General features: G+C 41.1%; 1 protein-coding gene across 6 annotated transcripts in view; it reads left to right on the top strand.

Moving 5' to 3' along the window:
- The window catches only part of IKZF1 (IKAROS family zinc finger 1 (Ikaros)), a 100767-nt gene continuing 87459 nt past the window's right edge, over nucleotides 1–13308 (top strand). For 3 of the 6 annotated variants that reach the window (XM_011947558.1, XM_011947556.1, XM_011947555.1), the window contains exon 1: nucleotides 1–119. The gene's annotated coding sequence lies outside the window, so the exon portion shown is untranslated. Of the gene's footprint in view, nucleotides 120–3899; nucleotides 4119–13308 lie in introns of those variants that run through there. The other 3 variants (XM_011947557.1, XM_011947561.1, XM_011947560.1) reach the window with 2 other exon arrangements.

Here is a 13308-nt window from a genome sequence, read left to right as displayed (position 1 = left end):
GGGACGCTCGGCCGCGGCGAGGCGGGCAAGCCCGGTAGGGCAGAGGGAGCCCCGGCTCCGAGGTTGCTCTTCGCACCCGAAGATCAGTCTTGGCCCCAAAGCGCGACGCACAAATCCACGTGAGTGTTTTCAAATTGAATTTCAATAGGAAAACTTGGGGTAACTGGTGAATTAAAAAAAAAAAAAAAAGTCAAGAAAGGCGGTAAGATTGGTAATCCCTGGTGTCGCTCCGGTCCGCCTCTCCTTTCTGAGGACAGTGAGAGCGTTGACTTCTGTCAAGCGTCTGCCGCTCTGCACTGTGCCAGCAGGTGCAGGACCAGGCCGGTATGGGACACTTCTGAGCAGCCCCACTGTCACCAGGAGAGGAGTTCTAGCTCCCAGCCATATTTAAATTTATATAGACCTACATATACCCACAGAAGTCAGCCTTTATAAAGTCGTGTGTAAAGAGTTTTCCTTGTATTTGAGCCGAGAGCTTTCTTTTTATACTATAAATATGATGAGATCGAGTCAGAACTTGATTTCTGCAAGAGAGGAATTATCCCGGCTTCGAAAAGTTAGTCCTTTTGCTGACCACAGGTTTGGCGCTCAAGTCACCAAACCTTCTCAGGAAAACCCTTAGTAATATTAAGGCATCAGGTTACTTGCGGTTATGTTTGAAATGTATTTTAAATATTTGTCAAGCATCGCTGCTGATGCCTAAGGAACCTCGTGAAGGCTTGTTTTTCCTTCTAATTTGGAGGCACAGAGTATGGCATCTAATGACCCAAACCCGTAGCGATTCCATAGGGTCTGACAAGGCACAGCTTTCAAACGCAGCTTCCCTCTCTCTAGGGACTGCAGCCCACCCAGACTGAATTTCAATGCTGCGCGCTCTGCTTAGGTTACCCACTCACAATTTCCCACTGCACCGCAGGCAGTATATTTCAGCTTTGAGATACCTTATTTTAAACTTCGAGACAAAATGGTGTTGAGGAAATGTCTCCTTACTAGTCCCATCAACTTCTGTTAAAAGAAGAAAATTTATGGAAGTTGAAAATACTGCGTATGATGTTTAAACTTTCATAGAAATTCAAATGATTTTAAGGCCAGGTTCAGTTTGGTTATGAGCTGAGTGGGGAGAGAAACCCACATAAAAATGTCCTGGGTCCTCTTGAGTTTATTTCTTTGTTTGAAGATGTTTGTTCAATGAGGTTTATTGTACTCATCTTTTATATGGAATTCTAAAAAGTAACAATTTTGTATTATTTATGTTAGAATGTGTCAATTATTTCTGTGACAAATCAGATCAAATTGGGCTGCGGCTTAAAATGTACACGAGGCAAATATTCATGACAAGAAGATTCACCTTCTTACGCTGGCATCTTGTCAAACGCAGAACACGTTAAAGAAATAATGTGTACACATACAAATAGTGATGTCACATTAAAAATACTACATTATTCTTGTTTGATAGAATGTATCTGATTTCAAATTTCACCATGAACATATCTCATACCTTTTTTACATGAAAAAAAAATGTGCTTCTGAGTCTTACAGTCAATCAGAGCTGATGACCAGAACATTTTATTGAACTCAATGGTCATGTTTTCTTCCCCTTTTGTTTCATGGTAAGAGTTGAAGGAAGGAGTTTAGAAACTCTCCAGTACTTGTTTAATTCATCAGTGTTCTAATTAAAGTGCTACCTCTTGGAAAACTACACACTCCCCTATTGCAGAAACATCACAGCAAAAATCACCCACCCTCAGGGTCTCCAGGAGACCACAAGGGCTGCAGATAAAAGTGTGGATGTGTTAGGTTTGACCCTTTTGAAAAGTTTTACACAGGCTCCTAAAGAGAAGATCAGCTGTGGCCGTTTGTAGCCATATCCTTTGTCAAAAAACTAATATTGTAGTGAATATATTGATTGGCTAAGAGGTCTAAAGCCCTGTTGTACTGCAGACCACTGTCTTCCTTGTTTGACTAGAGACTTGGAGTTTGAGAACAGTGGTTCTTTGGTTTGGATACATTTTTTGTTCTTGATTTGGATGTATGTGTTTCATGCGTGGTTAATGTAGCATATTTTCAATATAAATGTCAAAAATTTTGAAATAGGAAAGATCTCTCTATTAATATATGTATACATGCACTTCAAGATTATGCCTATATTGACAGATACATGAAATAAAGAAATACCATGTACATATGCACACACACAGAGCATGCACGCAGAGTGGAGTAAGAAGCATGGGGCAGTGTGGAAGAGTTTTAACATCAAACAGACCTGAAATGAGTATTAAAGGCCCCCTTTATTTTTGAACTTTTACTAAAACAAGATGGATTTCCCTATGTTATATAATGGTGAATTTTAGGCATAAATAACGTTTTTTGAGTGTTGCATAATTGTATGTATTAATGTAATGTAACTGCAGTTAACTAAGAATTCATCAAGGATAGCACTCCTTTGTGGCATTTTTTTCCTCCTCTATTGGAATTGTGAAATAATTTCACTATGAAATAAGTGTTGGTTCTTGTCATATTCTAAGGGAGATTGATGTAAGTGGCTCCACTCCAGCTTACAGAAGGTAAACCACGACCTTTTTGTGTTCTCTGAAAACGCTTGTCTTCCGATGCCTCTGTTTCTAAGACTGACAAGCACTCTGGGGTACTGTGACGCCTGCTTCTAGCAGCAGAGTTGCTGCAGCTCCTGTCCTGGTTGTGAACATTGTTCTCTGTCTGGTGTCTTTGCGTTCATAATTACAGAGACTTCTGCTCTATTCCATTTCATATTTGTGCTGAATAATCATTCCATTTTATGGGAGAAAATACAAGATGTAAAAGCAACAAGTGACCCATCCTTTGAAGCTTACAAGAAGAGAAACATAAATCTATTTCACATCTTAAAAATAGATCAGTTTGATTTTGCTCAAAAAGGGCACATGTACATTTTTGATCTAGGTCTTAGAAACAGAGTTTCAGAGGATCAGCATTATACACACTATCTCTCTCTCTCTCTCTCTCACACACACACACACACAGACACACAAACACTTAAAGTTCAGATGAGGAACAAGATAGGAATGAGGTTTTGTTGGGGACGTAGAGCACCTAAAACCAAAGGATATCGACAGTAACAAAACTATTTTTACTGTGGTGCTGACTGAACACTCATGCTGGTATCTTCACATGGACCATGGCTTTCTTGTATTTCTTTGCAGTTTAATAAATGACTTCATACCTCAGGTTACCTTTCCACATCTCCTGGAATATATGTTTATGTCCTTAAAGTTTCAGTGTCATCACTTTAGTAGCTTTAGTTTGAGTTTTTAAATGTTTGGTGATATTCCAACAAATATTTTTAAGACATTATGAAACCTTACGAAGTGCTGCATATTACAAGTGAGATACAACAGCAAACAGAAGAAGGTTTGCAGAAGGTTTTTAAGTGGCGAAGTTCGGGCCTGCCCATTTTGGTGTCTCCTTGGTGGTTACTCCTGAGAAGGGCCTGGAGGAAGAGTAACTGAGGCCTAATCTACAGGCAACTGCCAAATTGTTTCAGTTGACGTTTTTTCCCTCTCATGTTTGACTATGATAAATAGGTAGATGCCAGAGGAGTCTTCAGCCAACCACCTGTTAATAAACTGTTAAAAATGGTGCAAACCCTAGGTCACAGGTGTGGGGGCCATTTGTCCTGCCTGTTAACAGGCCTGGCCCTAATTCTTTTCTCCCATGGCCATTTCTGCCTTAGGGGAACTCACAATTCCTGTTGACTAAAAGAGCACCCTTTTCCACCACAAGCCTGACAAATCAGACGTCCACATAATTTCTGAACTCATTTTGGTTACGACAGGAAGCACAGGCTCCCTTCCTGTCTGTGTTTTCCTAAGAGAAAACGGTCTTCCCTCCTTTTTTGCATATTTGGCAAGTGGTTCCACCTTTCTCTGCACCCTGGTGGAGTGTGAAGGCAGCAGTGGAACCTTTTGGAGGAGGAAGAGGACACAGAGGCCCTGTAGCCAGGCACCAAGATCCCTCCCTGGTGTCTGAGTCTGAGGGAAACCGAGCACCCCTGGGTCCTCAAAGTCTGGATTTGTGTGGAAAAGGCAGCTCTCACTCGGCCTTGGCGAGGCCTCAGTTGGTTGGTGAGTGCCACATGGTTTCTTTGTGTACTTGCATGGATTGGAATAGCCAGTGTGTTCTTCCCTCTTCCCTGCTGGTGTTTCCACAGTGGGTGGCCTGAACCCAGAGCAGCTGCCCATATCCCTGTACAGGCCACCTGTCTCGGGTGATGGAGAGCATCATTATGCTCCGTCTGCACGCTCCGCTTTCGGATGGCCCCATGCTCCACCTCCTGATAGCTTGTGGCACGGGGCCACGGCTTAACGAATGGCTGAAAATGGGTCCTAATTAGTGGAAAAGTGCTTTCTTCATATTTTCTCACTCAAGTGTGCAGTGATTCATTTTTCTTATGCAATCATCTCGCTGCTAAAGTAAATCTTACTGTCTTCCCGCCATTTCACACCAAAAGTTAACTCTAATGGGTAGGAGGTTAGGTTCATTGAGAGACCAATGCAGTAAGAAGAGGGGACCCAATGTGGGCTTGTCTGTCTGGTCTTCCTCTCTTCCTTTTTTCTTCCCTTCTCTTCTCTGTCTTTCCCTTCCTTCCACTTGCCTTTCCTTTCCTTTCCTGTCCTTCCCTTCCCTCCCCTCCCCTCTTTCTTTCTATAATTGGTGGGGGTTTTGCACAGACTGTCGAAACACTAAGAACTGCATAAAGTGTTTTTGAATGGGCTTACACGTATTGAAGTAGATTTTTATGCTCCAACTTTGAGATCACACACTAAAATCTATACCTTTAAAGCCTTTTCTGTTAGTTTGAAACTATTTGAAAATGAACAATGTGGTTTAGATTAGAGTCCTGTTCTGAAGCTAGGAGTTCCACTATGAATATTGATTTATCAGTTTTTGATAAATTTTTGTTGTTATACCAGATTTTCACTGGCAAACCTAGAACAAATAAAATTCCACATAAGATACTTCCCTAGACCTAATGGGAAAAATGTTTAATTTAGAGTCTAGAAGAAATGAGAATGAGGAATTGACCTTTTGTAAGCTTACTTCTGAGGCACTCTGAAGTGTGTTCCAGTGCTTTTAATGGAAACTAGAGAGAGCCAGCAAACCCCTAGTGCGAGCCCCACTTTTAACCTGAGAAAGTGACCTTTTCCTCCTCCTCTGTGCTGAGTTTTGTGTAGGGCACAAAATTAAGCCGATATTCAAAGAGATTCACTGCAAAAACATATTGATAAATTGTATATTCCATTTCATTAAATTAAAAGCATACTGCTAATTATCTCAGGTTGTTAAACATAAGGCAATTAATTATCATTTTAAAAATTGGTAGGAAGTTGTGAGTACTTTTGCAGTATGTTTTCCCGCTTTAGTATGAGGTTGTATATATTTGCTTGAACTTAAAGAATTTTCACTTTAAGATTAGACTATGTTTTGTTAAAGAAATGAAATTTGCTAAAAAGGAAGATGTAAAGTGAAACATTAAAAATAAATAATTTCAGCTTAAGAGCTGCAGAAAAATCTGACTGCAGTGTTTAAAATGAATTTTCCCACATTTTGCTCTCTTATGGACAGGAGCATTTTCTGTCAGGTTATAAATAAAGATATGCCCATTTTTGTAGCCCCACAAATGAGGAAGTTGTAAGCTCTCTGAGGTTTTACTGATGAGCCCCCTCCCCCTGGGTTTGCATGAAGAGATCATAGGCCACAAGTAAAGGACTACAAAATGGGATCTAAACTATCCTGGTGGGGCCTGATTCCCATGTTTCACATGGACCTTACAATGTGATGAATGGTTTTGGTATGAGGGTCTTAAGAATGCTTCCAGATTTGGGTTACAGGACAGCCAGTGCCGAGCTCCCTATTGCAGAACAAAATAGGAATCTAGAACTTTCTTGCTAACAGGATCCAGCTAAAACACCAAGTTAGATTCTCAAATGATGTTCTTTTCTGTCATTATTTGATTGTCAGTGGCAGTTATCGTTACCAAGTTATTGATGTATTTATTCTTCCCTTCGCCTTTCTGAGACACAACTCATTTTGACTTCAGTGGACCCCCTCAAAGGTGGGATGATGAGCAAGGTGAATTTCCAAAGTAAAGCTCCTAAGAGACCAAACTACAATTTAAGGAACCTGATTTTTTAATCAAATTCTATGTACTGTGGGCATAGTTCAACATAGATTAATTTCTTATAGTTGTTATGAAAAAAATTTCATCTCAATTGATGATAGCTGATAATTTTGTGGGTATCGTAAACAAAATGGAGATCGGAATTCAGTCCCTTGGGGGAAATTTCCAGTTAGTCTGGAAACCAAGTGGCTTTGGCCTACCCAAGTTTGAAGACAGCAATCAGGATGTCTGCACCTTTTCATCCTCTCTGGAGCAAAGACTAAATACCCATTATTGTATATAGGTCAGGCCAAAGCAGCCTTTTATATTGCAAGGAATAAGAGGTAAACAGATATATGTGCAGCAATGAATCCCCAATGTGTTTACTCTAGAGCGCATGTTCTCTCTCTATGTATAGGTAGATTTTGTAGATCTTGTCTTCCCACCTGCTGATGGTAGATACTGTATCTAAATAAGATGAAGAAAGTTTATAGTACCTAGGAATGTGTCCTCAGTGGGCAAATCAATCAATCATGATTTCAAGTTATTTTTAATAAATATACACATATGGGTTCATAAACAATGGGATGTTCCTGTGAAGATCTAAATCATTTTACTTCTTTAGGACTAAATAAAATATAGCTCTTCGCAAATAAACTCACACAAGCACTTATTTTAATAGAAGTCAAATGGCTTTGCAGAAACTTCAATTTTACAGGTGCATTGTTTGAAATGTTATAGGTATGCAAGTGAATTTCTCTATTATGTACAGTGTTAAGTATGAGTCTCAAAATGTCCACCTGAAATGATTTACTTGTACGTTAAGATAATTTCTCTGCTAAGAAGGCAAGATAAAGCATTCTTTGTGACACCATGTGGCCTTGCTGAGGGAAAAACTTACTGTTATAACTTTGTGTTTATCTATCTTTAAAAAAAAAAATGAAGAAAAAAACAGAATAATAGGAACACAATTCTTCCTGGGCTCCTGTGTCTCTTTATCTTATTATAATAAATTACCAAAAAAAAAAAAAAAGTGACCTGGGGCATATCTGTGCAGACCCTTCTTTTGGAGGCAGTTTCTGTGTTTTTTAAAGCTGTAGGTTCTATTTTCATTGCACTTCATATTGTTGCACAGCTCCTGGCCATGCATGAAGGTCTTCTGAAATCGGTAGGAGGGCAGAAGAAAATGATTCTAAATTTAGATTTTTTTAACTTAAGTGATGAAGTGTGAAACGCCATTTATATTTGAGGAAGCTACCTAGGAAGTGGCTGATGTCAATGGCCCAAATCAGAAGAGGGCCTGTAAAAGCCTCTGTCAATTTTGACTATGTATGCTTATCCCATGGCTGCTCAATAAACAGCAGTAGTAGTTTGAGAGTGGATGGTACAGTAGTATAGACAGGAAGCCTCTCCTCTCCGTGTGAACCGTGCACCCCTATGAGAGGGTAGAGACGATACAATATGCTGTAACGTCAGGACAGACAGTCATGGCCAGCTTGAACTCCAGCTCTGGGCTTCTTGCAGCAACAAACGTGAACACAAAGGACTGTCTCCAACTCCACTTTCTCTATTTTTAAAACAACTTTTTGGATACAGTATCTGCCATCTTTTCTTATACCTCACTTTGAAACAGTGGCTCCACTGTGGCATTTAAAATGTTCTGTTTCTTTTCCCTCTGTATCAAATACCTCTTTACTAAGAAAACATTCAAATAGCATAGTTTTTAACTGTGTTTTGAAAGGTTTCCTTAGTTCCCTTTGACCCTTCCTCTTTTGCATATCAGTTCCTGGCCATAAAAATAAAAAATGCTGGGACAGAATTGCACATCTGAGCTGATTTGCCCTCAAAAAGTTTCACAGTGGAACAAACCGCAGGAGGAGTTTTCTGTGGCTCAGTTAAATGTCGGGGGAGGGTGGTGTGAAAGCCAAATTGGATTCCTGCTTTCCTGTTTAAATCTTGTTTTTCATTGTTATTTGCACCAGCAATACTCTGTGGAATAATCACGAAAATGTGTAGATTGGCAGCTAATTTTTGAAAAATGAAAAGAATCAGAAATGAAATAAGAGTGCTGAGAAGTTTTTATGTTCTCTCAACCTGTTTTGTCAAATTGTTACGAAAACCTATAAGGTCTCTTTGACTAGATACAAAGACTTTGCATATTGCCTTAGCTTTCTCTTGAAGCATTTCCTTTTTAAAAATACAGTGTAATTCACAGTGATATGATAGATTTGCAAAAGTAAAATCTACCAGTCTGAAGATGAAAGGACTTGTCTCTTAGCAGGAATAATGGGTTTTATTAAAGAGGTCTGTGACCTAAGGCATTTTAAATAAATTGCAGACTTGGTCCATGGCCCCCCGCCCCCACCATGTATCTACTTCCTTCAATATAAGCATCATTGAGTATTTAAGGAAATAACCCCAAATGTAACTCTAGTGTAGCTTCACTTGTCAGGGAGGAAAAGGTAAATAGCATACATTTGGCCAAATAACCAGAAGTTTACTGTAGAAGTTTGATGATGAAATTTGCCTTCATTGCAGAGTATTACAAAGATCATATTTAGTTTCTGGCAGTATGTAAGTAGCATCCATCCTTATCTGTCATGCATTTGGAGTGTGCGACCCCTGCACCAGGCTGCAACATTCTGATGGGCAAGAGTGCTAGAGAGAAAGAGGCATCACCATCAGACTGCACGGGTTCAAGTCTCAGCTCTGTTGTGGATTAACTGTGTGACCTGGGGAAAGCTATTTCTCTTAGCCTTGGTTCTCTCTTCTATAAAATGGAGATAATAATGCAGATGCCTTGGGTTTAATTGGGAGAGCTAAAGACACGTTTACATATTTAGCAAGTAGGTGTTGAATTCTAGCTCTACATTGGACACTATGCCGGGTGCTCAAATAAACAAGTGGACAAGACAGACATCACCCATGGTCTTTATGAGGCTTAACCATTTGCCTCTTCAATGCCAGAAACTTAGTAGGTTGCTTAGATAAAGCCAGTGAGTACCAGTATCCTTTTGTTTGCAACCTTTTCCTGGCACACTCAAAGTATTCAATACATGTTATGAAATATCTCAGGACAAAGAGTCCCCCATAGAGTACCAGTGGAGAGGGAAGGCATTTGCTTAAAAATGAACCAACAGAAAGACACTGTAAGGCAGCTGTTTAAGTCTCAGGGAACTATAATTTTTTTCTTTTTCTTTCTTTTTTTTTTTTTTTTGTCTCCCTCTGTCACCCAGACTGGAGTACAGTGGTACAGTCTCGGCTCACTGCAAGCTCTGCCTCCCGGGTTCACACTGTTCTTCTGCCTCAGCCTCCTGAGTAGCGGGGACTACAGGTGCCCACCACCACGCTCAGCTAATTTTTTGTATTTTTAGTAGAGACGAAGTTTCATGGTGTTAGCCAGGATGGTCTTGATCTCTTGACCTCGTGATCCACCTGCCTCGGCCTCCCAAAGTGCTGGGATTACTGGCGTGAGCCACCACACCCGGCCAACTGCAATTTTTTTTAAACCTTGTAGAAGTACTGTGTGCTACCAACAGATAGGCTACTTTTGAGTGATCCTCAGTACTTTGTACAGTTAATGTGGCATGCTGTGTACTTAGTGGCTTTTTAATAGCTATAAATTTGGGCTGCTAGAAAAGTGGTAAAGTTGTGATTCTTGACAGGCATCTATCTGCATTTTAATTTTTACTTCATTTGTCTAGACTCAGCTTGTCAGAATTATGGGAGAGACTCCTTGTGTCAGGGCAAGCACTGTGAAGAGAGGTATTCACTGTCAGAAAAGAGAGGGGAGTTGGAGGCAGCTCAGAGGCCTGATACCCACCTCTACAGGGGCCCCAGCAGGCTTGGCGGGGCTCTGGTCAGACTCTCCCCTGGGGTGTTGCAGTTAGAATGAGTTCACTTCCCAGCCAGGCTTGCCAAGGCTCCTCACCTGGAAACAGCAACTGCCCAGGGCTGTTGGATGTTTCTCCCCAGGGAACAGCCAGGTCCCAGTCCTGCCTCAGTGTGGAAGGAGGAAAGGCAGGGTCCAGGAAGCTGTTTCAGGACAGGCCCAAGGTCCCCCAGGGACGCCTTGCAAGGTCTGCGAAGGCTGTAAGTCAGCACTGCCCACACAGCCTGGAAGAGGCCCCTGTGCTGTGGACTTGCCCGGTTCCTAGTCCGGCTTCTGCTCCTCCTTTGTAAAGTTATGGATATGCTAATAGTTTATAACTGAAACTAGGAAAGTAAGTCCTATTTGACACTGTTTGGTCAGAAAGAGGGAGAGAAAGGAGAAGGGCGGAGAGAGACTGAGAGAGAAACAGTCTCTCTCAGACAAAGGGAGGCAGAGGGAGGGAGGGAGAGACAGAAAAAGAGATGGGAGGTAGGTGTGGGAGGAGGGAGAGATGCAGAAGGCAGAGGAAAGACAGACAGAGATTTAGACCTTCCAAGTCCGTGAGCAGTCCAGAGTGGGAGTGGAGGGTGCCTGATGGCTTGTGACTGCAGACTCCACTCCCTGCTCCTAGAGGCACAGCCATGGACAGCTTCTGTCACATTGGCCCTGCACTTAATCTCTGCATCTATTTCCCCTTATGCATGATTCAGAACTGCATGCTCCAAAAAAAACAGTAAAAGCATTCATGTTCATAAGAATTGCACAGGTGAAAGATAGTTTGCTGATATTGTTGTATTTTCTATCGATTCTTTTAGCTCTTGCCTGAAATTGTTTGGGTTTCCCAGGCAAAGTAGAAAACTGCAGTACATTTCTGTGAAATAATTATTCCTTCTGGCATCTCCCTTTACAGACCTACTGATCTTGATTTTTCATTTAGGTGAAAGTTTGTGAAAACATGCCATTAGTTTGCTTTTGTGATTAACTCCTTTTACTGAACGTAAGCTCCTTTTAAGCTGAGGCCATATCAAGCTTAAATTCCCTGTTTTACTTGGCACTCTGTGTTTCTTCCATGTGGGAGAAGACGGACTCAGTAAGTGCTTTGTAAAATACACAGCCAAAGTGATGCACGTGCTAACAAAAGAGTGTGACAGGACGTAAGTGCCCTTCTAGACACTTCAGGCTCCCCTTTGTAAGCTGTCTTGGAAGAGGCCACGTTTCCTTTCCCTCAAACAGTTTCTCATTGTTTGATTATTCTTTTAGCCTTTCTCTGGAAGCAAAGCCACTTTTACGAGAAAGTCACTGCTTTTCATCTCAAGAGATGCAAGTTTGGAGTTTGGGGAAGCTTTCAGGAGCCCGTCAAGTCATCCTTTATGATGTCAGACGAGTCAGGCCACAGAATTTACAGGGCTCAGTGCAGACTGAAAACTCGAGGCCTCTTGTTCAAAAACTATTAAAAATTTTGGTGAACATCACACCAAGCAAAGAGATCCCCTAAGCACCAGCCCCCAAGCAACTGCACTCATAAGCCCATGAAGCCCCCTGCCATCAGAAACAGTGTGGTTGAAATTGTGTATGAACTTGGAAGTGAGGTGGATTGCAAAACACAGGTCTCCATGCTGGGGCAGGAAGTGGTGATAGGGCATTGAGTGGAAATGTCCAGCAGGCCCACGTGCGAAAATGCAGAGGTCTCTGCCTCTTGCAGACTTGGCTGCTAACCATAGACTCTCTCCAGGAAGGTGCTCGCTGTGATGTGATCTGCTGCCCACCCCCAGCTCCCTCCAGGAGACTGGTGCGGGGACTGTTTGCAAATGACTGCAAAAGTAAGAAGGTTCCCACAGAGCAGAGCTTGATTTGGGGACCAGCCGAGGACAGTTTGTCAGGATTCTGGCTTGAAACTGTTCTCACATCTCACCCCCTGAAAGGACGAGTGTGTCTAGAGGACTTAGCATCGATCACCTCTGTCTCCATGCAGCAAACTCAGAGGCTTAGCCCACATTCCACTGGAAGGGCGTTTGCCAGTGGTGCTTGGGTGGAAGAGCCTTGACTGTGCCTTAGGAAACATCTTTTTTTAAAAAATTGAAAATAACTTGAGTATGCAACTATAGGGCATTGGTTATATAAATCAGTTGAGTAGTGTGTAGCCAGTAAAATAATGATGGTGGTGTATATTTGTTAAATAAAAAGATATGTGTAGTATTAAATTAAAGAATATTTTAAAACAGTATATTTGTAATCTGTTTAGTGTCCTCTTTTTGTAAAAAGCACAGAAATAAATATACAGAAAAAAATAGTAGTTCTAAGTGGTAGAAATTATGAGCATTTTCTTGCCTTTAAAAAAGTTGTAAAAGATTGTATCATTTATGTAGCGAAAAGTTTAAAGTCATCATTCTAAAAATTTCATGTTGGTATAGTTGCTGTGACAATATTTAACTTCTGTATGCTTCACCAACCAATACAGAGGTATTTAAGACCTGGTGTGTGATAGGCCACACTAAAATACTATACACATCTTCAGAAAGCTAAAGAACTAACTTCTAACATCCTGTATTAGTGTGGCACAGCTATTACAAAGATTTTTCTCATTTGAGTCTGTCTTGTTTCTTTATCATTGTTTTGACAGTTTCAGAAGAATCATGGCTTTTCCCCTTTTTTACAGTAAAGGTATCTGAGACTCTTGACGTATTGCTTTTTGGAAATGCTTGTGCTGGTCACATGCTTGTATCTGGGCTAGTGTGTCTGGCTTCCGTGTGCTGATGGATGCTTACTCTGGTTTCTGAAATACTTTTTCTGTACAGTGGCCACTGGCTGTACTCCTAAGCCACACACCCACCTTGAAAATTCATGCCACTTTTAGAAATAGATAAAAATCCCTCCCGTCCAGAAAAAGTGACTATCATGTATATCCTCATCATGACTAATACTGATATTCCTGCAATTGAACATAAATATTCCATATGTACCATAAAAGGTATTAAAGGTATATGGACTTCTACCCTCACAGTTTTCAGCCTAATTGAGAGGGTAAGGTGCCTGAATCATCCATCAGTTTTCAGGTCTCTGCTGAAGCAAGCCACAGCTCAGATCCACACACCTGAACCAGAGACAGAGGTGGCCAAAAATAAAAAGGGGTACAGGGGGACAATTTGGTTTAGAGTCAACAAATAGACTGTATTTTCTGGTTAGTGAAGGAGCTATCCTGAAATTCATTTACCACAGCATAAATGAGCGGATTTCCTTGAGGTCACCTTCTGCTGACCATAGCTTTCTTATCTGTGGAGCTGCC

This window comes from Colobus angolensis, unplaced genomic scaffold (genome assembly GCF_000951035.1).
Source record: "Colobus angolensis palliatus isolate OR3802 unplaced genomic scaffold, Cang.pa_1.0 Scaffold268, whole genome shotgun sequence".
Lineage (NCBI taxonomy): Eukaryota > Metazoa > Chordata > Mammalia > Primates > Cercopithecidae > Colobus > Colobus angolensis.
The sequence above is the reverse complement of the archived record's forward strand: the minus strand, read 5'-3'. Positions and strand labels throughout refer to the sequence as shown.